This window comes from Anser brachyrhynchus (assembly GCF_964034855.1).
Source record: "Anser brachyrhynchus genome assembly, chromosome: 1".
Taxonomy (NCBI): domain Eukaryota; kingdom Metazoa; phylum Chordata; class Aves; order Anseriformes; family Anatidae; genus Anser; species Anser brachyrhynchus.
In genome coordinates, this window is record NC_137694.1 from 30,514,111 (window position 1) to 30,541,971 (window position 27,861).

General features: G+C 36.0%; 1 long non-coding RNA gene across 2 annotated transcripts in view; it reads left to right on the plus strand.

The window, feature by feature from the left end:
• Nucleotides 1-27,861, plus strand: part of LOC308178620 — a 225,195-nt gene that overhangs the window by 180,028 nt on the left and 17,306 nt on the right. The window contains exon 1 of one of the 2 annotated variants that reach the window (XR_013939857.1): nucleotides 6,827-8,758. The exons of the other annotated variant lie outside the window; for it this stretch is intronic. This is a non-coding gene — a long non-coding RNA (uncharacterized lncRNA). Of the gene's footprint in view, nucleotides 1-6,826; nucleotides 8,759-27,861 lie in introns of those variants that run through there. 2 annotated transcript variants of the gene reach the window in all.

A 27,861-nucleotide genomic window follows, 5' to 3' on the forward strand; every position in this document is an offset into this window, starting at 1 on the left:
GCATGAGGTTCACCTGATGTATTTCAGATACGTTACAATGAGCTTAATCGCTGTCTTACATTTTTACTGGATGTATTGATTCTAAACTCTAATGAAACTTTTGGTAAGATCAGAAATGCTGATTTTCAGTGTCCTTGTCAAGTTCTCAAATGCAACTTCATGTGACAGAGATACTCTTCATTCATTTATAATGTTCAGTGATGCCATTTAATACCTTCTACTACTTTTTATGGTCATTTCCAACCAAACTCATTAAAATAAAAATTTCTATTTTCATATTTATTTAATCAGATATTTGTAAATGAAAATTTAGATGTAATCATTACAGAACATTTGTTCTTCAGTTTGTTTGCTCTTCTGTCATTTCTTCAGCTTGTGGGTAGGCAAGATAAACTATCAACTACTTAAGAGTACCCGAGGCCTCTCATTGGAGAGCAGCTTAACAATACTCAAGGTCAGAATCTTCTAAACTGAGGAACACCTGGTTTTGCCTTTGCTACATTTTTCTGGTAGTAAAATTAATTTTTTACCCTCTCTTCTCTTAGAAGTCCTGTGTTTACTTCAACAATGCCTACCACATCTCTCTGCATGCAATTTTAATTTTTATTTATTTATTTATTTATTTAAGGGAGATAATATCTGGGAGTTGGAAGCCTTTTAAGCCTTTTTTTTTTTTTTTCCTGTGAAGTTCAGAAAAATCCTGTTCTTACTATAACCTAGATAATGTCTCAATCCAAAGCATTTTGGACAACTATTTGGAACTCTAGAAACTGTTAAAAAAAATTGCCATCCTAAATTTATTTATTATTATAGAGCCTGAGATCATTTAATGATTTTTAATGAAATATTATTTTATGAATTACAACATATATCTTCAGCTACTTCACATAAATGTATAAAACTTATGGGTTTTGGTTTTGTTTTCATTTATGAAATGACTGACATGTACTTTGGCACTTGCTTTCTTTTGCAGAATTACTTCTGATTTCAATCAAAACTTGATTTTGGAAAAAGAAGGAAATAATAGATAAGAAAACATCTAAAATATTCATTTCACCTAGTCAGATAAATACTCCCTCTCTACAGTTCTGCATTCAAGTGTTTTCACAAAATGCTTAAATATTTTAATCTTTTCTAAATAGAAATAGATAAATTCAGAGGCACAGAAAGATGGGTTCTCTAGACACAAACAAACAAAGGAAAAAAGAAAAAAGGAATGTCAGAAGCTGGCTGAGGGAACTGGGTTTATTTACTCTGGAGTAGAGGAGGCTGGGAGGAGACCTTATCACTCTCTACAACTTTCTAAAAGGAGGTTGCAGCAAGGAGGCTATCCGTCTCTTTTCTCAGGCGACAAGTATAGGATGACAGGAAAAGGCCTCAAATTGCACCAGGGGAGGTTTAAATTGGATATCAGAAACAACTTCATGGAAAGGGTGATTAGGCACTGGAACAGGCCCTCCAAGGAAGTGGTGGAGTCCCCATCCCTGCTGGTATTTAAGAAATGCGTGAATGTGACACTTAGGGACATGGTTTTGTGGTAGACTTGGTAGTGCTAGGTTGATGGTTGGACTTGATGAACTTGAAGGTCTTTTCCAACTGAAATGATTCTATGATTCTATGACTAAACTTCAGGTGGGAAGTATTTTCTCTGTGCTGTACTGGATACTGTTATTGACTTAAATCAGTGATATCAGAATGAATATAAAAGAAGGATTTAAACATTTAAAAAAAAAAAAAAAAAGAAGAAGACTGTTCACTTTCCACTTCAGTTTTGAGGTTATAAGGAAGTTCACATACTGATTGTGGATTACTCTCAGGCAGGTATGGCTGTTTAGATAAATGTCATCACCAAACCCTAAATCCTCAGACCTTATGTTCCTTTTTCAGAACAAGTGTGATCAGCTTAAAGATAAGGCAGGCATAAGAGATTCCTTATTTCTGCATAACAAAGAACTGTTTTATCTTCCTGGCTAGACACTGTGTAAAGAGGCAAAATTAAACACAATTAAAACAGCATTCAAAAAAAAATTGGAGACACGCAGAAGAGTCAAAGAAGTATTATCTCTGTCCCTTCTCCGAGACTAAAAAAAATCTTGTATATGAACACTATGTAATAGGGACCTCTAAGCAGACTTGAGAGCAACTGCTGTCTGGACAGCTGGAGCTCTACATACATCTCCTGGCAAACTGAATGAATTTCTTGATGAAGTTGTCCTTACATCAGGCACGTGAAATGGTAGTCTCATCTGGAATAATGGCTAACCAGTGCTGTTTGTGGACCGTGGCTCTGTGAGAGGCTTATGACTCACCTAGTCAGAGAGTCTACACTCTGTGTCTGGTTCTTACAACTCTTCCTTGCACAGAAAAATTATGCACACAGTGCACCCCTGCTCTGACCTGCATGAACCTTCTGAATATGCATATGGATGTATCTGTATGACTGTGAATCAGCATCTGCAAAGTGCTCAGATTTCTCTTGTTCTCTTTGTCCCATACGTTCTCTGACCTAATGTGTTCCTAAGAAAATTTTTGTATACACTTTCTTGCCAGCAGCCTGGAAGCTTATACCCTAGGGGTTGGAGAAAGGACAGAAAATGTCTGGGTCCAGATGAGTTCATTTTTATGTAAACTTTCACCAGTTGTGGCTTTTCTGAAAAAGGAGTTGATCTAGCTGTCTGCAATTAGTGGTGAAATGGTGAAGTCACTGGCACCATTATTTGTACATATCGGCTGTGTTCGGTTTTCAGTTACAAAATTAAAATACTACATCCAGAGGTATGTCTCAGAGTAAATAAATTTATATTAGCCAATGTACATAGGACTTTCTTTTCTCAAAACACTTTGTACTCAGGATTAGATAAACAAGCTAAGCAGAAGGAAAATATCACCCAGATAGCAGGTAGCTATGTTCCTACTCCCCTAGAAAACCTCAGGTAAATCTTGGTTTGGGAATATAACAGTAGTAATCCTAGTGCTTCTCACTGGTAGAATTGACCAAGAAAAAAGGAAACACTGGAGCCATTATAAAGATTCTATTTTCTATATACATCAAAAGTATTGTAATTATGATATTTTCTTCATTGTGAATTCTGTGAATTTATTGTTCCTGGAAACACTTTCCCTATCTGTGCTTATAGAGTCATTCTGATGTAAACTAGGATAATGTTGTTAGCAGCAAATACTAACTGTCAGGGTCAGAACCACTCTCAAGGATTATAGCACTGGACAACAAATAAAAATAGCAGGCCATGCCAACTGCTGTAGGAAAATGCCTCCTATTCCTTCTGTTTCTTCTGCATGGATATAAGAGTGGGTCTTTGGGAGCAAGTGAGGTAGGCCACAATAAATGTCAAGTATTGTCATGTAAATGTCAACAGGTATATACAGTTGAACACCCTGCTTTTATTTCATTTTTTCAGCTCTTTAATTGGACCATTCTGGATCATTCTTCATATTGGATGTTCCCTTCTTCTCATTTTGGAAATAGGCTTTGTTATAAAGGGATGCCAAGGGATGTTTCATGAATCCTGCCTCTGAAAATGTTTGAAGGACATCCTCCGTACACTACAATTTGTTTAATAAGAAACATTTGATACACTTCACATTTTGCATGCAGTTCTCCTGGCACACAAGTCTATTACTCCAGAGCTGGGAAAAAAAAAAATGCTGTTACTTTCTTTAGCATTTGCTATAAATTCTGCCACTTCTTGCCAACAAATATTCTAGAGTTAAATTCAGTCAGTTGTCTTTACCAGTTTCAGATCACAACATAATTCAGTTTAGAAATTTGTTGCTTTTCTAGACATCATAGTAGAGTAGTTCAGTTAGAAAGGATCATTAAAGATCATCTAGTCCAACTGCCTGATCACTTCAGGGCTAAACAGAAGCTGAGCATATTACTGGGGGCATTCTCCAATGCCCTTTTTGTAGGTGGGTATAACATTGGCAAGTTTCCAGTCAGCAGCAACCTTTCCAGATTCCCATGACCTTTGGTAAATTGTTGAGAGAGGTCCAGCTACAACATCTATTAATTCCTTCAATATTCTGGGGTGAATTCCATCTGCTCCCCTCCTTCCCCTCCCCCCTCTTCCCCCATCACCACCATGGACCTACGAAAGTTGAGCTGATATAGTCATTCCCTTACAATTTAATGTTTGAGTTCCATTATTAATATATAAATCCTGATCAACATCCCCACCCCATTTTTATTTCCTTTACCCCTAGTTGATTTGATTGACCTTGATTTGTCTGAGGAAGATAATGACAACACAGAGAGAGGCCACAAAAATGCCTAAGCTACAAAATTTACATGGACTTCTACAGACAAAGCAGCTGAGATCCTTTTAACAGTGGTCTCTTCTCAAAAAGCCAGATGCCAAAAGGCTTATATCTCCTGTGTTTGACAGTCCTAATGACAGTGTTCCTACCTTCCCCCCCCCCCCCCCCCCCCCGCCTTTAAAACACATAAACTCCACTTGTGCATTTAGATTGGGTGTATTTCTCAGATTTCTCTCTAAAAAAAAAAAAAAATTACCCTCTTACCCCCCATATTACATTGATTCTTATAGGAAAAATTGCTTTGCTGCTGTTGAATTACTAACTGTCACACTCTTCATGAATGTGATGGATTGCTGAGTATGGCTGTACTAAGAATTACTGTGTTTTCGTACACTGAAAGGGGTAAAGAAACCATATTGACCAATGGATCTGTAAGAGCATGAACAGATACTTTTTATTATTATTATTATTATTATTTTACATCTCTCTAGGTGCATTTTGTACTGTGATACTTTTATGGATGGATATATGAAATCTCCAGCCTCCATAAAGTGTCCAGTCTAGTTCTATTCAACTACTTTCCACTGCAGCAATCCAGCTGTAGCCTGTTCATTTTCACTGCTGGTGCTGCTGTGGCATCAGAATGACTAAGGATTTGCTTTTCTTTTAGCTAGCTTTCATCATACGTAAATGTATTAGAAACAGAATAAAATCCTCTGCCATGAAACACAGAAAGACCTTTTTCTGTATTGAAATAATAATAAAAAACAACTATACAGAAAGAGCACCAAATTCATGACGAATGATTATTGATTGAATATTTTGTATGAGAAATGTGTCAGGTGCTGAGAAATTAAGCCAAACATATTGATCTCCTAAAACACTTTTTTTTTTTTTTTTTTTACTGTAGAAATCTGGAAAATAATGTTGGGTATTTGCTTTTTAATGTATTTTTGGTGGGAAAAAGAAAAAAGGAAAAAAAAAGTCACAATGATGTTTGCAGTATACCTGCACAAAAAAATTACAAGCTAGGCTTTTAAACAGAACAGAAGGAAAGCATCTTCATTCGGATAATAGATCAAGGATGTTTACCCATCTCTGTCCTCCATATTTTTTTTTTCAAAGATAATAGGTAACAATAACCCAGGAAAAAAATGATAGAAAGGAGGAAAAAAGAAAAAAAAAAAAATGGGACTCTTCAAATTTTTGCATCTTCATCATCCTTTTTCACACCAGTGTCCTATAACATATTTATCATCATACGGTCAGCCTATCACTTTTTTTTACCAGAATCTCATACAAACTATGCAGGATCCCACTACATTATAAGCTGATTGCAACAAAGGAGTAATAGTATCAAGGGTGCTAAAGTTGGGTTGGTGATCTCATATGGAATGCTCAGAGGAGACTTGTCTTGTTGCTATCTATTTAAATATATATATATATATATATAGTGTGTTTAGTCATCACTAAACTCTGTGTACCACCCATATAAGTCATTCTGCTTTTCAGAAGATTCTTGGCATACCAAATTATTAGTACACCAAATAAAAGCCATTTTGGCCCACAGGGGCAACATGTGACACTAGCAAAGGAATACATAATGACCTACCAACTCTGTTGTTAAATACAGATATATAACGAGATCCTTCTCATGTCTTCAGTTATATGTTTCAGATCTTATCACAATTTCCTTTTGTCTTGACAGGCAAGAAAAAAAATTACAGGCTGGAGAAGAAACAAATATAGACTGAATAATATTAATCAGAGAAATTTGACAAATGTTAGTTTTTCATTAATTTGAAAAACATTTATGAGGCAAGCAGATTGGCTGTGAACATACTTAGAATACATAAGCATTTTCTGAATGTTCAGTATGTGTTACACAGAGATGACAGATTGTTTATATTGGCTGTTCAATTCAAACGATCTTACAGTATTTCTGTTCCTTTACTGCCTGACAAATTTATTAGCAGGAGACCAGTAAGTGAAAAAATAGCAAATAATACACTAATGAAATTTCTGGTTTCACAAAATAACTACTGAAAGCATAATGAGCCCTAGGTATTTAGTCACACAGTATTTGGATGTACAATATCAAGCCCTTTTTATTTAAAAAAGAACAGAATTCAAACAGTATCCTCTCCTCATTGAATCACCTTGTCATTTAAATAGATCCTGTGACTCAGCAAAACATAGAGAGTAATGCCCTACACAGAAAATCCAGATGTGTATTGCCATTGTCAATGTGTTTACATATATTCTAAACCATTTCTGCATTAACAGTATTAGCTTCTTGAATGTTCTGGTTCTTCAAAGAAGTACACTTTGGAAAAATATTTTCCCTGACAACATTATTTTATTGTGTAAAACAATAGGTGCAAACATTAATTTAGCTTGGAGGTTTTTTTTTTTTTTTTTTTTCCTCAGAATTGGTTGAAAAAGCTGCACTGAGAGAGAGCAACAGCATTCTTGGAACAAAGTGGGTGTTTTAGGCAGTTTAATACTAAGCACATCATTTATCCTCAATTCTCCTCTTCTATAGCATGCTGTCAATGGCTGAAAATAAAAGCAAGCATAGTTACCGAACCTCTACATGAATCCTGAAAAGCTGGTAGTGCTGCAAATGAATTAGAAATTCTCTCAAAAGAAAGGATAACAGAAGCAAATTGCACACAAAAGTTTTCACACAGTTAAGAGAGAGATGGAAAGTACAAAATATCAGAGGTTCTGCACAAGGGAGTGATTTAATCAATGTCAGCGTAACCAAACAGCTACATTGCCAGCTGGCATATGTACAAGGAAATATTGTCCGTGTGGCAATTTTCTTTTTCTTTGTTTCTTCTTACTTTGGAAACACATGCTGTGCCCTTTGCATTTTCTACTTCTGAATGACAGTTAAAAATAGGAGTAGACATGTTGGGACTTTGTCCTTAAATCTTTCTGTAAGGAAGCCTAGGTAAAGCGTATATTGGAGTCTGCACTGTTTTCCTAACTGGCAAACCTGCTCCTGCAGATCAATTTGCATGAAAACTTGCTTAATGGTACCTTTTTCCTTGAAGAATTATTCTGGCAATACAGATACCCTGAATGTCTTATAGGAAATTTTAGGACTCAATGAAATTGCATGAAGCTACAAAGAAAAAGCCAGAGATATGTCCCCCAATGTAGCTTCCACAGAATTATCAATCTCTTTGCTTCAAGGAACAATTTTTATTAGAATCTTTTCTTTCCTACTTGTACCAATCCCTTTTGACTATATTCCACGTCTAGATAAAAAATACTGTAATTGCAAATCACAGCCTTTGGTGTGATTATAATTGTTATTCTGTCTGCTCCAAGAAAGTGGGCAGGCTTGCTCTCCCACTTCTCCTTGTCTACATCAACTAACACTTTCCTTCACCACTTTAGTTCCCTGTTCCTGCAGGAAATTCATGAATTCCTAATTTGTTGACTTGAGACTCTTCCGTTTGCTCAGTAACCCACTACAGCAAAATGGGCCTAAGTTAAATGGAAGGGTGTTTTCATTCACACTGCAGCTCCACAACAGCATTAACCAAGCTAAATTGAAACCCCTGTGGTGCCTTTTCCCTCTCTTGCCCTATAGCCACATGGGTGTTCTCTTTACTTTGTGGTGGTACTCAAGCCTGTGTGACACTCTTTCTATATTTGTAATTTTTTTCAAGCCAAACTGGGTCAGAATGAGCATAGAGTAGCACTAGTTCTTGTAGCAGGGAGGCGAGGACTACATGGCAAGGTCCAGAGTGGATGCGGTAGTCAAGTTTATTTAGAATGCCTCAGATTGCTATGGCTCAGCACTGACTCAGCTAATTTTAACTGAAAGACGGAGGAACTCACCTCCAGCAAGAGAAACTCCTCCAGCAGATCTGTAGCAAGCAGCTGCGTTGCTGAACTGCTCACAAAGGCAGTTGTCTGTGAAACAAAGAATTGATGCTTTTGAAATGAGCAAATCCATCCAACACAAACCTCTAACAACATGTAAAGAGATTATTTATTTATTTGTTTGTTTGTTTTGGAGGCTTTTGTCTGAAATAAAAAGAAAAAAAAGGCAAGGAAATGCAAAATAAAATATTAATAATCGTTGCTTTACAATCACTGTAACTGATTGTATCTGTTGGCTAAAAATCTCTATACCAATAATCCAATAAGAAGAACGTGGTTTCAATATGGTGTTGTAAAGAATGGTAAAAAGTCTTGAACTTTCTCAAGAAAGCAGCTGTCAGATTGATACGAATATTTAGTTTGCTTACAATGGGGTTTAATACTTGTATAAGGAGACTGTCCTGTGATAACTCTTCTTGGAAAGCAGGGCTTCATGCTCGCAACTAAGGTAACAAATGCTCTATTTGAAGAGGATTATCTCCTCCCTCTCTTCTTCTGCTTTGCCTGAACAAAACAGGAGGTGGAGAGAAGGAGGGGGAGATAATCCTTTTAGCATGCAACACTTCACACCTGCCAGGTAAGTAATAAATGCTGCATTCCAGGGGGATAAGCACAGTAGTTCTTGTTTGTAGTGGAATAAAATATCTTCAGACATTGGACCAAGCCCTTGGGACTGAAGTACAGCTGAGGTTCTATCATTTAATTATTTCTTATGTACCTGCTGTATTTGTTTGTTTTCTGAGTAAGTCAAATACAACTGTAGAATGAAAATAACAAAAGCTGAGTTTCTGGGTTTATTTGTATCTGCTATGAGAAATGCTAAGCATGTCAATAGGAACCATTGATAATGAAATAACATTTTATGATTTGAAGATATGCATTCTACAAGAGCAAAGGAAGAATCAGAATGTTCTCCATGCAGCCTATATTCCAAACAATGAATGGTCCTTGAACTGAAGATATCTTGAAGGAAGTTCATGCTAGTCAGTGGTTAGTGTCTTCACAGTGCAACTCAGCAATCTGTGACATCCTCTGTCAGCAACTGCCTCTTATGCTTGTATTTTTTGATCCTCACTTTGTATTTTACTGCAGAGAATATAATTTTTAAAATATATTTTACATAGTATAAAAGCTAATACGTATTTTGGTATTATATTTGAATCAATCTGTCCAGAACTCCTTTTGGGGAATTGCAGAAGTGGGTCTAATCTGAACCAAAGGGGTAAAAAAGGGAAGAGACATCCTATCATTTTCAAACAATGGGAGGATCATGATCTCTTATTCTCTATTTTTCCTTTTTAGGACTTTCTGTTATCTTGTTCCATATAACTTGAAGATAGCATTAGAGCTAGATTATATCAACTGTGCTTTTCTTCATATCTTTGTGTGTTGCTTGAACACAGACATCAGGTAGATACCAGACAAGAAACCCCAGAGTATATCAGATGGTACCAGATACTTATGTTATCTACTCAAATCATGCTCTACATAGTCTAGCTTTTGACTGTAATGGAAGTTCAGACACCTAGTTTACATGTTGACATTTTTAATTACATATCTTGATTTCAGATTGAATCCCTCCCTTTTTTCCCCGTGGTTTCTAATATAGGCAAATAAAGAAGCTATGCCTTCTGTTCAAGGCTAAAATAAATAATCATTTACCTTTCTTCTTCCTGGGGTGAATACAGTTTCACTTTCCCTAGTCAGAGATGTAGTGGGACAGTCCAAAATATCTTTAGGCTTGTTGAGGCTTCTTAGTCTCAGACATAGGACAGATTAAAAGTTCCCCTTGCTAGAGAGGTCTCAGGTAGCCTCTGCATGACTCAATTCAGTACCAACCCACTTTAGGAGCTCTTAAATTTGCAGAAAATAGCTTTTACTCTTTGGAGACAGCTAAAACAGTTGTTTCTGTCCAGACATTGTAGTTTCATGCCTATGTTAAGCTCTCTGCTGCAGTTCAGTAAACATAAAATCTTAATAGGTAAGTTATGTAAAAGGATCCTCATATCACTTTGTAAAGAGGGAGGTGGGAACATGAATGAGAGCCTTTTTCACGAAACTCATGGTAATATCGAAACATAGTAAGTGGAAGCCCAACTTCAAAATAATAATTTCTTTTTTATTTCATTTCATTCCACAGAATTGAAAAGTAGATGTACAACAAAGACCAAAGATCTAATAGGAAAAATATTTTGTTGTTGTCCTGAAATGCCCTTTTTATTATCTACACAGAAAAGTTAAACCATTACCCAGCATGCCTTTTATTAGGAGAGTATTTCAGCAGGGAATATCACTACATAAAATACAATCATTAGCTTCACCGAATGTTAGGTATTGGGTCACTAAATATAAGCCACGATAAACAGATAACAAAATTTATGATGTCATCATACCTGGAAGAATATATAGAGGACGATATGTGCTTACAAGTTTCTAACAGCCCTGCCATACTGACCGTGCAGTCTTGTACCTAACTAATGAGAAGAGACATTATTTATATTTGATATGTATGTATTTTTAATTCCATAATTTTAATTCTGGGAAAGGGCATAATTCCATCTACTGTGGCAAAATTTGTGGAGGAAAAAAATGTTATAAAATAATTTCCCTATCATTCTGTCTGGGAGACAGAAAGCAATCCAGTGTCTAATTCAAATACCATTTGCAGATATTAACATTTTCTTTTAGGAAAAAACAAAAACAAAAACACATGAAATATCTCAGGATATAAACTCAAAATACTAAATTCCCTAAGAAAAATCTTAATGCTATTTGTCCTTCTCTTCCCTTACAAAAAAAAAAAAAAAAAAGCCCAAGGAACGTCACAGAATCATAGAATTATTTAGCTTGGAAAAGACCTCTAAGACCATCAAGTCCACTCCTTAACCTAGCACTGTCAAGTCCACTACTAAACCTTGTCCCTAAGCACCACGTCTGCACATCTTTTGAATGCCTCCAGGGATGATGACTCAACCACTTCCCTGGACAGCCTGTTCCAATGCTCCACAACCCTTTCAGTAATTTTTTTTTTCCTAATATCCAACCTCAACCTTCCCGGGCACAACCTGAGGCTATTTCCTCTTGCCCTATTGCTTGTTGCTTGGGAGATGTGACTGACACCCACCCCGCTACAACCTCCTTTGGGGTAGTTGTAGAAAGCAATAAGGTCACCCCTGAGCTTCCTTTTCTCTAGTGTAATAATGTCAGTTTCCTCAGCCGCTCCTCATAAGACTTGTTCTCTAGACCCTCCATCAGATTTGTTGCTCTTCTTTGGACACATTCCAGCACCTTGATGTCCTTCTTGTAGTGAGAAGCCCAAAACTCAACACAGGACTTAAGGTGCAGCCTCACCAGAGCGTCTCACCAAGCATGTCTGTAATTCATGATTATTTGTTGGTACCGCATTCTGTCCACACAGGATAAGAATAGAAACACACAGAGACAAAGTCAGAAAATAGAAAAGGACCTTCAGGAGCTAGAGAAGAGTGGGAACACACAAAATTTGTATTTGATTTGCTTTTGTTAGTCTCATTTTGGATTTTTTTTCTAAGTTCAGTGCTAGGGAGGAGACATAGAACATGGTTTGCTGTATGTAATAATCACTGTAAATAAAGGCAGTGAAAGCTTGTCATTACACAATCAAGTCTGTAAACTATTGTTTCTGAAAAGTTAGGATGAGTGAAGGTACATCTAGGCAGTACAATAAAAATTGAAGATGAAGGAAGGCCTCTGCCAACTCCTTAGCTAAAATGGAGTTAGTGAGGAAGCAAGACCAGGCAGGGGGATTTGACTATGGTAATAATACAGGCAAACGTTTTAAGATAATATTGTAAGCTGAATGTTAGAAGATCCAGAAAAGTATGATGGAGACTTAAGTAATGGCAGTAAATATAAGCTTAGACCAGATAAGACAGATTAACATGGCACATCCAGATGGTTGAGCATCAGAATGTTAGGAAGTAGTAGTGTGGAGGAGGAAAAGATGGTTTATGATAACAACTATTTTAAGTCTCTTTCAAAGAAGAGACACTAATGATAAAACTACAGTAAAGGCACTCAAGCTGCATGACAACTTGAGGTCCCCCTAATCCAAAGCTTTTTAATTTGTCTGTTTCTCAAGAAAATTGATGGGATAGCTGTCCAGCACACTGCCAGATGTGATAAAAGTATAAATTCCTGTATGCATACTCATTAGGTATAAATTGAGTTGATTCTTATTGAGAGACAAGAGAATAAAAGTCCGTTCAAGATGTCATACAACAAGCTAGAAGGCATTTGCAAACCAGCTCCACCAAGTCATAGGATCTGACAGAAAATTTACCCTGAATTATATGGCTCAACTAATTGATTTTCTTTTTTTGAAATGGAGCTAAACATGTCCCATTGGCAGAATCATCCAACACATGTATTTAGAAATGCAAGAACATGTGGATGAAACTTAAAATGTGGTAAGCATCTAACGCACAAACTGCTGTTGCAGACAGTGATAAATGACAATTAAAAAACAAACAAACAAACAAAAAACAAGCAACAAAAGAAAAAACATTTTAAGACCTAGATGATGAAAATAATGGGAACACGTTACAAAGAGCAACAGAATTTGGGATAATAAATATTCTCCCTTCTTTGCAGATCTTTTAATTATTTTTTTTTTCTTTAGTGCATCCCAGGCTATTTTCATATCTTTATTTTTTATTTAGCTATTCTGAAACATTCTGTAATAAGGATTCTGACTGTCTAAAAAAACAGAAGTCATATAGTTTTGATAATTTTCTGTCTACCAGAAGGGTTGTGTTAAATTGTATTATATTATGACATCTCACGCAAATAAATAAATATGGGACTTCATCTATCTGAAGAGCTTTAGATATAGCATAGAAATTATAAATAGGATATATATAGGTGTGAATGGAAATACTTATAATAGGTCATACCTATGTGAATAGAGGTATATATACATTCTTACACATGTTCAGAAACATACACATTTAGTCATTTCTCCTGCTATTTTTCCTCACTATGTTTACCGTGACTTTGTCCAGTCTAGGTTTAAACAACTTATCTCAGGTGAGACACCTAGGGAGACTAAAGTCCACATAAATAGGTGAAGCTTTTGGAAAGCCTTGCTTATACTTTTAAATTACTAAATCCACATTTAGGAAAATGAATTTATGTTTGGAAATGCTACCCTTATTCTACATTTGTGAAGTAGTTACTATTATGTAGGGTACGTTTGCCAATTAATGATTATTATATTTATTTTGGAAAGTGGAGACATCTGCAGTTCATATCAATCCCTCATTGCTGTGTTAATTAAGTAATATCCTGTCCCAGTACAAAACAAACACTACTTGTTGAATATGAGCTTTCAATACCTGCTTGCAAAGAGTAAAAATATATATATTTTTTGAGGATTGCTTTGGTTTGAGTTAATTCTAACCCATTACTTCCTAGTTTTATCCTCACCACCACCCCAAATGTATCTTTTCACATAATTACCTTTTTTCCCTCTTTATTTAATCAAAGTCTAAAAGTGATAAAATGGTTCATTATATCTCCTTGCATTCACACACCACTAATTCTACATACAAAGAAAAAAATATATCACTAACAGTAATTTTTCATGTATTGTCTCAGAACAAAGTTGATTTTATTATTGTTACATAACTTCAACAAATATAATGCACCTGTATAGAGACATGTTGAGTTATGCACTGGAAATAAAAGACCTGCTCTTCCCATGTAGTAGTCCAGCAAAAACAGTCAGACATGAGCTGTTTACTGAAGCCTCCGATGTCTCAAAACATTTTTGGAGCCAGGTTAAGGTTTATAAGATGGATAAGGATAAGAATGTGTGAAGGGAATTTAATCTTTTTTTTTTCTTTCCTTTTTTTTTTTTAAGTCATTCATAAAGATCAAAGAAATGTAAGCATGACTAGAAAAAAACTCAGTGTTATTTGGTACATAATATTTATGGAGAGAACGGGCAAAGCTGCCAAGAAAAGGTTATACTAAAAGGGGAGAGTGCAGTGAATTAAAAGAAGAACAGATTAATTACTAGAAACTACCTAGACACCTAGGGACTAAAAGAGTAGAATTAGAGTGAGAGGGGAAAAATAAAAGAGGAAAGAAGGACTTAAGGGACAAGGTATACACCTGTTGAGAATATAGGGGGAAAAAGAGCTGAAGATGGAGGAGGGGAGATTTCAAGTGACAGAGGGAACAAGGTATGAAGACAAGAAGGGCTGGGAAACAAGGTGAGGCAGGACTGCTGGTGGCAGGGTAGTGGGGAGAGAAGAATGGACAGGAGAGTTGCTGGGTGCTGTTCAGTGGGCAGGAGGTAAATCTGATCACAGTCCTGGCAGAGCGCAGTGCTTAGAAAAGACAGCCAATATAGGTGAATATGGAAAGTAAGCAAATGGGCCAAATAACGAGCTACAGAAGTGAAAGGGAAATGGTGTGTTTTGGATGCTTGTCAGCCAAGATGCAGAAATCATCTGGGGTGGGAACTGAAGACAGAAGTACAGGGCAACTTTCAAGTAGGGCACTTGAAAGATAGGGACTCATCTTTCAGAATGATGAACACCCATTGGTAAGAGCTTTCAACGTGTGTTCAGTCTTTACCTTTTACCCCAAAACAAAGATTTCGTTATTCCTCATGGTTAAAAGGCAACATTTCCCAGGCTCTTCTTCCTCCTTGGAAATCCCAAACAAAGAGAATCTAGACACACTCAGAGATTACTTCTGTTCACATTATAAAAAAAAAGATTTTCTCTGATTATTGAATATAAAAAACAAGTTTAGGAAAAATGGAAACATTCTGTGCAAACATTTTAATATTTCATATATTGTGGCAAATGTTTTTAAGTGGTTTCCTTTTCATTGTTCTGACAGTGAATACAGAGGAAATTAATGTTATACAAAAAGCTTTGTTTTTCTGAATACTATCAATAACTTTGATGCGTTTGTGTATTGACTATTTGAAAAAAAAAAAAAAAGTAAAATAAAATCTTAAGATACCAATGTTAGAAACTGATTGTTTTGCAATTTCATATAAAACAATGATGTTTATTGTTCTTTAAAGAAATATAACCATTTTGAAAATATTTCATATTTCATTTCAATATTTCACTTAGATTGCAAGTTTTTCTCATATTTTTTTTCAATATTTTTGGCAAAGACAAAAATAACAATGATACAGTCTGTCTGAAAGTAATCAGAAAGCAAGTAATCAGAAAGCTTGCAGTTATGTAACTAAATGAATGTTTTCGTATTTCTTTCTTTTTAGAATAAATTAAATCATGGAGTAATAACTTTCTTAGTGCAAGATAAATAAGCTTATTAAATTGCTTTCTTTTTACTCTCTATGTCTATGTTTCTTGGGATATTTTGTGTGGATGATTAACTTTATTTACATAATGGTGCATTAGATGGTACTTTTTTTTGCCCCTGTGCACTTCCACACATATGAAAGAACAGTCCTGACTGGCATATTAGCACATGCAAAATATTGTACTCTGTTTCAGTTTTGCACAGAATTACTAATATCACCAGTGGAATTCAGCTGTATTCTGTATAATTCCATATTATTCAAAGCTGTACAAAAAATGTTTTAAGACCTATTAGAAAAATAAAAGCAGAATTCTTCAGGTAATCACAAACATTGCATTTCTGTTCTATTCAACTGAAATTAAAACAAACAAACTAAAAAACATCATTCAGTTTCTGTGTGCAGCACACTAGCTTGGAGCCCTAATGTGGTAATCATAAAAAAATGAAGCAGCAGCTTAAAAACTTATTCTCTGTAACACACCTTTCAGTGAAGGTCACTGAAGTTTCAGTGAAGTTATGTGAACTCCAGCTTGGAATCTGTTGGGCTTCCATAGTGTTTCAGAGTGAAACCCTGAAGATTTTTCTGCATCTGAAAAGTACCTGATATGGCAAAATGCAATTTTCTGGCATCTTATTTTACTAGCTGCAAGTTATTTCATTCTTCATTAAAGTTACCATAGTCTCTTTCTTAATGTGATGAATCTAATTCAGAATGTCTCAGTGAAAACATTCTAGCCCTATGAACCAGGCAGAGCTGCCAAGTATTTCTTCACCTTTGAGTATCACTTGACTGTTATGCTTCCCTTGAACTGACCCCTACTTATCTGCCTTTTTTTTTTTTTTCATCCTGGTATTCAAAACCTATTATGGGATTAGCCTACCTACCAGATCAGTCACTTTCTCTTTATGCTATTATTTTCCTTTATAGAGATATATCCATGTCATTGGAACAATGAAACTGTCACTAATTAGAAGGCTACTTGCAGACAGAACTTAAATTAACTGGGCCTGAACTACTAGATTTGCTTTTAGTAAGAAATAACCACAGGCTACTGTGTCCAGGAAAAAAAAAAAAAAGAAAAAGAAAAAAGAAAAAAGAAGGTCATAATTCATCTTCCCAGTTATTTTCCTTTCTGAGTAATGTTTTGTGAATCAATCAAACATCTCCCTATGTTTAAAGTGCAAATAATGATTTAAAAGCCTCTATTACCGTTGCACAGAATCTGTCTTTGAGTGCCGAACACTTCTTGTGGCAGAATGGTAAGAGCTTCATCACAGACAGCCCACATTAGTGCTCTGATTAAAAGTCCCCCTTTTGTCTCCATTTTCAGGACCTTTTCTCCACAATAAACTGCTGTTCTAAGAAATAGCCCTCTGCTGCAATCCCTTTAGAATTGTAAGAGCTGTATAATGACATCCATCAGACAATTGTCTGAGTGAAGTAAAATCCCTAACAATCATTAGTAGATGATGCAGTCTCTTTCTCCTCTCACTTTTGAAACTTGACTTCCTTTGAAAGCAATTGTTTATTGTCCTTTATTTGGGTGCTAGGGGAATGCATTTAGCTGGATTACTGCAAATCACTGTTTTCAAAGCTGAATGTGAAAACAATATATGCGCTTCTGATGATACAGAGTGTGTCTAGTCTGCCTTCTTTGCTTTCAGACTTGCAGCACTCACTTTGTCTCAATTGCTGCTACAGTAAGTTCAGTCTGAGTAAAGAATGTAACAGTTTAATGAGGGTTTTGGTGTTAGGTAATGAAGTAGTTCAATGGATATAAATGAAGTGTGGGATGTCCTAAAAGGATCTTGCCAAGGGTATGATGAAAATGTTTCAGAATACACTGTGTCTTAAACAGTGTAGATATACTTGGGGTAATCTGCAGATGGCAAGGATCTAGTTGCATCACTGCAAATCACAGACTAGGCTACCTGTATTCTTCACCAGTTGTTATATCTGTATTTCAACAGTCAGTCCACAAGAATAGGGTCCAGAGAAAATATCGCATCCAATTCAGGTGGTCTATAGAGATACACCTTATATATGAAGCCAAGAATTTACTGTTAGTCTTGATGTTCTGGTCAATTAATTATTAGTCTAGGTCCACTGATAATAACACTCCTAAACCAAATTATCCAATTATTTCAACTCATTCCCGATAACAGAGGAAAAATGATATACTCAAGCCTCACTCTTCCAATTCTCCTCTGGGTCCCAGAGTTGTCCTCCCAAGGTAATTTTTCCTTCTTATAGGGAAAGGTAAGGGTAAATTATAGCATCCAATATCTTTGTTGGCAGAAATATAATGTTGATTTTGAAAGGAGGAACATGTTGCTGGGAGCAGTGAAGGGAAAAGCAAGAGCAAAAGCTGGAGCTGTACCAAGGCACCTACGAGAAGAAAAGAACTGGTTTGTTTGAGAAGGAAAGAAGTTTAGTGCCAAAGGTCAAATGCAAGACTTCATCATGTGTCTTGGTGAGTATCTGAAGCCTACCTTACATGAAGAAGCAAACATATTTTGTCTCATCATTCTGTGCCTGGCCGGGAGTACATTTTTCCAGTTTCATCTACAGCTAGAGTGACCACTGTCAAATTACAAGCATGATTTATGACCCAAATAACTTGTTAGAATGTCCTGAGAAAAGCTGAGTGAATTTTCTCAAAATGGGTGGCTGCAGTGCTGTCATGAGCCTTTGTGAGCTTATGGTTTAAGAAGGCTGAGGATAGGAAGATAAGAATCAGCAGAGGGGATTCCTCCTGTGAGGAAGAAGAGCAGGCTTTTTTCTTTTCCAGGATCAGACCATGTAAGCACAATGAATGCAGACCTCCCTAAACTATTGTACATAAAAGTCCATAGCACATCTGAATTCAGAGCACATCCAGAAGCTACTGCTGAACCACCTGCTAAGAGCGCTATAGCAGAACAGTGAGGATTGTGAATCAACTGTGGAAGGTTATGGATTTCTAAATCACATGGAAATTATTGTGCAGCAAAATTACGGCAGGTACTACAATATTATGATGGTTCTAGTAGTGACATTAGCTTTGAAATTGTGTTGTGTAAAAAATGCCAGGCTGGACAAATGCTGTTTATTATAAACAAAGTGCACATTTCAGTCTTCTGGTTGGAAGTTTGGCAGCCCTTTCATGCTGGCGAAGATGGGTTGGTGAACTATATTGAAAGGAGGGACAAGATAAGATGTGCTTCTGATGCATGCTGTTTACACCTCGGCATTGTGTCCTCTTGACCTGAGCCCATCCACCATTCAAAGTAAGTTTTAAAGAGGCTTGTGTTTAGAAGACATATATATGGACTTTGACCACTCTGTCTTCCCCTGTACTGCTTCCAGCAAGACATTTGGTAGTGCTGTAGATGGCATCTGGACAGAAAGTCTCAGTGGTGCCTCCAGAGCTCATATGGAGACAGTCAATGTGCATGATCTGGGAGACCAGTGACCGTCTACTCTGGGCTCTAGGGGGCCTTGCTTACACTTAGTGTGAACTTTTTGAGAGAGATTCTAGCAGCACAGTGAAGTATGGCAAATGTAATTTCTGATATGAGGCCTGCAGTAAACCACCTAGCACTGTTTTTTTTTATATTATTATTATTTTTTTTTATTTGAATCAATGCAAGTCCACTGTTAGAATGACTCTTTATGTTTTCTATACAGTAAATGCACAGAAAATTTCCTGAATACTAAATAATAATTTGGTTGTTCTTTGCAAATGTTCAAAATGACATGAGCTTTCTCAGATTGGCTATATAGGCAACTATATATGAGCCTCTAAAATAACTGATATGACTGATGTGGATTTAATCCAGAGGATGCAAAGGCTGTTTCACAGATCACCAGCCATGGCATTTCACAGTAGCCTGCCAGAACTGAGCATGAGATAACTGTTGAAGAAAGTGCCTGGTTTGCTAGACAGCTTTGCAAGATTCCTGGGAAGTAAAATAGAGCTGGGTCTGGCAGAGTTATATCCATATTACCAACCTTTATACAGGTTATACTACACATACTTATTATCCACGTAGGTGTAGAACTGGAGTGTTATTCATCTCTCCACTGCGTGCAAGTTTCCACACTCAGGAAGACAGCTGGAAAGCACTGGTGCAAAATCCAAATGTGGCCAAGCATGTAGAGGGTGTTGATGGCAGGGTGGCGGGTGAGGGACTAAGTTGAAATGCAGAATTGGGTGTAGAATACATGACAATATAAATATACTCTGCATGACTACAGGATCCTTCCAACAGACAATAAAGGAACAGGTTCCTTTACTTTAAAAAGCACCAGGAAAACTGCCATTTCATTTCACTGTGATATGTGACAACAGGAATTCTTCAATGGCATGTGATTCTATTCAGGCTGTTCAATTTCAGTGTCTGGTTGCTGGTGAGATCAGACGACTTATTCTTGGATGTACAAAGCACTCAGAAAAGACTGCATAAAGCACTCCTCACTTCTGAGTTTCCCTTTTTCTTGGCTCACTCTGTAGGAAGGGCTATGTCTATAAATTGTACACCAGTTAATGTTCTGACTAGACTAAGCTCGTATTATTCCTTCTCACAGCAACTGTTCTGTGAAAATACAATCTGAAGTTAAAATCATTTGGCAAGATGTCTGTGTTTAAAGCTACTTTTGGTGTTTACTACTTGACATTTTTAGGGGCCTTTCATGGTTCTTTGCTGCCAAAGGAGCCACTAATTGAATATTCATTCCCACCTTTCACAATTTTTAGTTACAGAAAAGGGCCTTTGCTGTTACGTTTGGGTTAAAGTTGCTGTGTTGTAATCGAGTTACAACTTAACTTCCTTAAGAGAGACATGCAAAATCTGAGGAAAGCTGGAAAAGAGCAGAGGTCTGACTAAGGAGGTGATAGCCTGGCTGAAGAAAACACTAATTAAACTGTTTGACATTTCTTTTCAGAGATGGTTTTAAGTGCCCATAATGTCACTGCTGAGAGCTAAACTGCATTTCCAAGGAAGAGCAGTGATTAAGTGCCTTTTGTGTGTGACCTACATCAGTGGTCCTTATCTGCATTCTGGTGGAAGGTGGCTGATTATGGAGCTGGTGTCTGTTCCCTGAGAAGCCAGACAAACCAGAGCTCACTGAGGCTCGCTGCTAGTGCCACTTCTAAATACCTGTGGCAAAATATAGCCTGCTCACAGATCTGTTGAGAAAATTTGTTTTAGAAATCTCTTACAATAAAGTCCAGAATAGCAGAAAAGTTTTCTAGGCTTCTAACACGCTGCACTCTCTCTAAACACCTGTAACGTACCAAAAAGCAGAAAGCAAAGTTGCCTAGAAGGCAGAAAACAAAAACTTGGGTTAATGTTTGATTTTCATCAAGGCAAAAATTTGCCAGAAGTATGTTAGTACATTCTTCAGTAAGGGACTTGTTTTGTATATTTATTAAATATCTTAAGGAGGTGATTAGAGAAGCAGAGACGCCTGCAGGGAGATGAATGTGGCTTGGATTAGTCTGGAACCAGAGACAACCTGGGGAATTTTAGAGATCTACACAGGATAACAATGAGATTTAGTATGAATGAATTCTATGTCCCACTACAGGAGAAAAAATAAAGGGCCCATATGCCTTAGGAACTGAAGCTTTCTATGCCTTAGAAATCTGTTGCTTTTAAAAATGGATCTGGGAAAACTGCAGAAATCTCACTTCCGCTCAATGTGAGACTGTTAGGAAAAAAATGTAAATAAGGTTGTATTAAAAAAGAAGTATTATAATGCTATCAGAAATCAGCTGCACTGCCTTGCTTGCACTGTAATTGTGTACCAAGTTTTCATCAGACATATGTTTGTGTGATAGAAGTGGCTCTGAGAAGTGTGACAAGGCCATAAAAAATACTTAAAAGTGCTTATAGCAGGTCTAGCTTTTTTATTTTCATTCAGAAAAGAGACAAATAAGAAAACACATGAACAGTGTTTTAAACACTGTGATAAATACTAAAATATATTACAATAAATAATTAAATATGTATATAAAATATATTAAATAATAAAATATGAAATAGCTCAGGACCATCAGTTCTTGCATTTCCTGAAGAATGCTTCTGCTCTCTTCTCTTTGACAGCCATGCCCATGTCCCTTGTCTTGCTTTGTCTCAGAGGCTGCACAGTGCCCATTCTGAGTAAGGCTCCATGGTTCACACACTTTAAGAGGAAGGAAGTTTCAATTTTTATCTTTGCAACTTTATTAAAGAAGTGAAACACCTCAAACCATATAACTGAACAGTGAAATGTGTTGTTATATATAGTGACTGAGATCAAGAATATAGATCAGATAACATCTGTATTTGAAGCTACCATTAATAATAATAAATCTTACAATAGGCATATATTAAAATTCATGGTTCAAGGTGAAAATTGGGATCTTTAAAGTACTAGAAGTTTTCTTCCTTTTCTGAACACTTATATTGTCCCACTGGATATACGTTTATGATGTTCTTAGTGCCTACAGGTTACAGAACTAATCTGAATTCAGATCTGATCTCAAGTGACACCGATATTTTTTTATTATTATTTTTTGTTTTACCTAACATTATTCTACTAACGAGATATTTAGGGGGATGGAAATCCCTGAAAAGATAAAGAGTGAAAATCACTCAGATCCCTGGAAACAAAGTGATTTTGCAACTCAGGAAAGTCAATATTGTTGAAATCTCATCTTAAAGTTCTTAAGCCTGTCATTAAAATTAGCAGGATATCTCATCAGAATTCATTTTTTGTTATAAGAAAGTTAGAAAAAGAAACTTAACCTTTTTATTTGGTACTGTGAGTCATTTGAATTTGTAAGCTGGGAAGTATCTTCACACTAATTACTGTATGAGTTTTATTTATTCCTCCGTTAAGAAATAGGACAGACTGTGTCTCTCAGGTCTACGTCACAGACTAATTCCATATTTGCAAACCTCAAAGATAACCTGGTTTATTGTAGACAGACAGGACTGCATTTCAGCTCACAGCTGAAAGGACACAAAAAAGCAGAAGCCTTCTCAGCAGAGGCACATTTTGCTTAGAGTTTTACAACATTATAAATTCCAGGCACCCTTACACGCCTTCCCACATTCAGGCTGATAATACCAATGTGTATTTAGCCAACATACACAGAGATCACTGGTGATAATACAGATGAATAAACATACACAGAGATCACTACTGTGCAGCAAAAAGTCCACTTTTGGGTTGAAATGGAGATACCTACCAATACCTAGCAACCATGGCTATTTATTCAGCCAACTCCCTGAAAATAATAAAATCTGAAAACATAAAATTTATGGTTAAAAATACTTATGAGACAGAAAAAAATATTTTATACAAAGAAAGGGAAAAACAATGATAGCTTTTCACTATTGCAGACAAATTCTTAAGTTTAAAGAATGTATATTTTTGGTTGATAGTTCTCAGTGGCTTTGGTAATATATCCAATAACTGTTTCTTACTTGCTGAGATATTTTATCATTTTGCTTGGTAAACTTGCAACGGTATGAAATTGGCTATATTTTTGTTTTGCTAATGCAAAAGCCAAGAAGTTTTTTCATTAACATTATCTTTTGCTTCAGCTTCATGTTTTATTTTAGCTTCTACGGTAACTAAGCTTGTTAGGGAGTTTCAGCCAAACCAGCCAGATGCTCCTAACTCCCATAACATTTTGCAGTCCTCTTGTGAAGCCTTGAACAATAGGCTGCATTCCAATACAACCAAACTGAACCTGAAGCACCAAATAGATGATGAACAAAAGACAGAGGAAGGGAGGGAACATTTGGCACTTCAGAGATGAAAATCCACGTGCTTATTGCTCACATTTCTGCTTCCACTACTGGCATCTGAATGTCACTTTGATTACATGAGATTTTTTATGCAATATTTAATTCTGTTAACACATATGCTTAGGGCAGAAGATTTTAAATTACGGTTAAAGATATTGAAATGCTTTTTTGGAAAAAAAAGAAAAAAAGAAGTCAACGGGAATCTGAAAACAGATTTTTACCTTAGAAAGGTGAATAGGGATTACTCTTAATATTGGAAAGCTATCTTCCCACCAGTGGACCCAGATAGGTCCCAGCCCATCTGCAGCAAATGCAGACTATCATCTTCATCCATGAAGTGGAATATTTTGGAGAGGGAGTGTGGGTGAAAAGCCAAGAAACACATACAGGTCAGAGAGAGCCATACCTCCAGTGAGCAAGGTCCACTTGGGAACTTTGCAGATGTGTGTGGTACCAGATATGTTTTGATGACCAGCTACTGATCAGATTGAGGAAATAAAGTGGAAAATGTTAAAGATAATATGCCAAATAAGTAGATACAGAGGTCTGGGTTACAAATTCATTTTTAATGTTTCATTTCCATCCACTAAGGTGCATGGGAAGTGCTGCTATCTGCCAGTGTAATCAGAATTATTTTTGTATACTGCAGCTAGAATGTGCCAGCATCCTTGCATTTGTATCTAATATGATTTCATGTTGATTTAAATGGTTTCATGATTAAATGGAAAGGGAAAGTGCCTATACTTAGATTCAATAGACAGCTTTCTGACGATGTCAAAACAAGATTTTAAGTACCATTAATGAAGATTTTACCAAAAAGCAGTAGAACCATGTATCCTCAAACAAAGTACTGACATTATTAATAACAGGCTATAAGCTCTGTTTGGAAGTTAGGTAGGCATCAGGACTGAGGATTGTCAGGCTTGCTCTTTCTGAAATTTTCTTGACCTGAAGTCTGAAACTTGGCTAAGCTGTGACAGCACTCTAGTTGGCCAGGTGTCTATCGATAGTTTGTTTTCATTTTGTGTAACTTTGTGAGGTACAACTCACAATATAGTTTTATACACCTAATGACAGAATGAAGTATTTACAACTCTAACACAATGACAGTGTAGAGAGGTACAGTCCTGGTGTGGTGGCAGAAGCCTTGAGAAGCAGAGACACAGGACGCAGTGAAGAGTAGTGCAGGCGCAGGGTGGTAAGTGATGGGGTCCAACCTTTGCACTGCAGCCTCCACAACTACAGACAACTCACCAATGGTCAGTTAGAGAAATGCAGACCTACAGCTGCATAAAAATGGTATTTTTTGATGATTCTTTGGGTAACAAAGAGAAAAATGAAATAATATCTAATGTAAGTAAAAGTCACCATCTACAGCAAACTAGGGTGTTACCTGGAGCTGCAAACCAGTGAAGAAAGAGCAAAGGCTCAAAAGGGTACTAGCAAACACAAAGAAATGACCACAAGTGGATCCTAGAGTGAGAAAGAAGAAACCATCAACATCATATTTGTCCTGGTGAGGTCTGCCAAATGCTAACTGGTGCCCCTGTCATCACAGCCACTGACATTAAGTATGAAAACTTAGGACCCAGGGGAGCATGGAAAGGGTGAGAATAGCACCATGAAAAGGGCTAGAAAACAATTTAGGTAGGTAAAACTGTAGGTAAAACAATTTTAATTTCATTCTTATTACTATTTCTTATTAATAACTAGATTTGAACTAATAATGATTAGATCCTAAGATGTCACTTGTATTATATATAAAGTCTTGGCTTTACCTATATATAAGGTGTGCTACATCTTTGCTCATAAAGAAAATCTTGAACGTAATATGTTATGTTATATCACAAACTCTGAAAAGAAAAAAAAACAAAACAGTCATTATATGGATAAGAAAATGCATGACTGCTAAAATTAAAACAATTTAAAAGGCAAACATGACTGTCAGAAGAACCAGAGGAAATACATAACAATTCCAGACTTATCAGCCATACTACAGTGAGCATAGAGAATTGTTGAATGAATCATATGTGAACCACCTGTTGTCCATTCCATATTTGTCTTTTCACACATTTCTTTCTCCCAGTATACTGTCTCTGCTACAGATTTGTTAATTTCCTAAAGAATCAGACCATTTAAGAACATTTAAGCTGACAGTTTTGGAGATGTTAAAATATTTGTTTATACTTACACTCCAGCTTTCAGGAAAATACATTTTAATACTTAATCCTCTGTCTCATTCTGTCTGTGTCGTCCTATTGTATACATATAAAAACATTTGAATATGAAGATGTTTGTCTGCAAAATAAACATGGAAAATAGTACGCAAAAATTCCAATACATTGCCCTGAAAAATTATCCACAACTAAGCAGAAAATCAGATGAAATGGAAAAGAGAGACTTTTTAAATCTTTCAGTCTTCTGATTCTATATTGCACACGAGAACAAGGATATATTTGGTTTCATATCATGTGCCAGTGTAGGAAGCATGTGATGACAAGTACAATTCCAAAATGTCAGCAGTGTGAAAAAGCATCCGAAACCTGAAAATTAGAAATTAATGAGGGTTAAAAAATTAATGAAATTTAGATGATGCTATTTAAATAGATCATAACTCTATCAAAAGTGTTTTACTAACTTGGGTATGTTTAGACATGATTAATTGATTAAATTAACTTACTTGCAATAAAGTAGCCGTTTATGAAATGCAGTGACTTAAAATCTCAGATTTAAAGTAGAGTTCCAGATTGCCTTTTCTCTATTACAGCCTTCAATTTAAGACATAGATTTGAATCCTAACTAGATTTTGCTTTGGTATTCAGAATACTCCCACTATAATAGTCTGGCAATTTTTATCTATTTTTATTTATTTGTTTTTGCAAGATACATGGGAAAGGGAGGTGAGGGAGAGGAAGGGAAGGGGAGGGAAGGGAAGGGAAGAGAAGTGAAAAGAAGGGAAGGCAAGGCAAGGCAAGACAAGGCAAGGCAAGACAAGGATAAATTGTTAGGTATTTGAGATATGCAGATAGGCATGAAGACCTGGGTGCACCCCACATGCTTTTAATACTAAAACTGAGAAAAGAAAGTGTGGACTAATGAGCTCAATTGGAGACTTGTTTTCTGACTTTTTTGCTTGTGTGCGAAAGATATTTGTATAACACTAAAGAAAATGCATAAAGGCCACAGAAAGAAGAGGAGACTAGAGATACCTTGAGGAAAAAAAAATGTCTTGCAAAAGCTGTAGGAGGTAAAGAGTGTAATAAAGGACAGTGAAAAAAATAAATCAACATATACATCAAGAAGCATGGGAAAAAGTCAGAAATTTTCACTGTAAATCTGTGGTAAACCATTTGAGAAAATTAAACCTCAAAGTTTCTTCCCCCATACAAGTAAAGAGAAGAAGGAAAGAATATAGGGGTTGTATAATAAATAGAGCATCATGACAAGATAATCTAAACATGACTAATATTGGGTAAATCTTTTGTCTCTGTTTAAAGAAAGGATGTTGAGTATGGGGTATACACATGATAGCAATTATCAGACTACTCAAACCAAGGTGTAATTAAAACTCCAGGTACTTACTATACTCCTATATTCTATCTAGATACAGGGTAAACACAGTCTCTTAACTTATTCAACCTGAAAGTTTGCCACAAATATATTCCTTTTTCTACTGTCCATTGAATGGTATTTAGCACAGTACCACTAAGAAACAAAAAGAGAAGTGATGCAATTAATTATCAAACTGAGCCATTTTTCACCAATAGAATTAAAGACTTAATATTTTAAAGGAAAACCTAATTAAAGATGTGGGTAAAAAAAAATATAATGTAACAAGGTATTACTGATGTTATATCACGCTAGACTAATCTCACAGTTTTATTTGTTAATATGACAGAATTTCTAGGAAATATAAATACTGTGGATTTTTCTGGATTTCAAAATAACAAGCAACCTTGTTCACTGTGAGAAATGATTAGTTAGAGTGGCATGTGAGACAGTCAAAGATATGCAGAGAGAAGGAAAAATGCCTAAAATAGTGTTAAAACTATCAGACTAGAGGAAGAATAATAGGAAATACTAGTCCAGCAACAGATCTTTAATATTTTCATTTATGAAATAGGCACAAAAATAAAGCTTTGATGAAAATTGTTTATGAAAAAAGTCAGAGAGGAGAACTAAGCTTTTCAATAAAATCAGTATATTCTGGCCAGGAACAGCTTTCCCATGTCAGAAAATTTCTGACATATCAGAGAAGCAAAGTCCTGGACTAGATTCCTTTCAGTTCTGGTGAAGATGTGGCTTGTTTAAGATAGAATGTAATATTTTATTAGAGTGATTGTCTGGTGTCACTTCCTGCACTGTATCGAATGATCTACTATGTTTTTTTTGGTTTGTAGTTTCTTATATCTTTCAGGTGTTACTGTTAGTAATATTAAAAGGAAACTTGGTCTGAAAGAAGAATTTTGCCCCCCAAAATTTGGGGGCTGTTAGTAATATTAGATCCATACTAGCATTAACAACAACTTATGGTTTATCTCCATATTTTCCATATTCATTGAA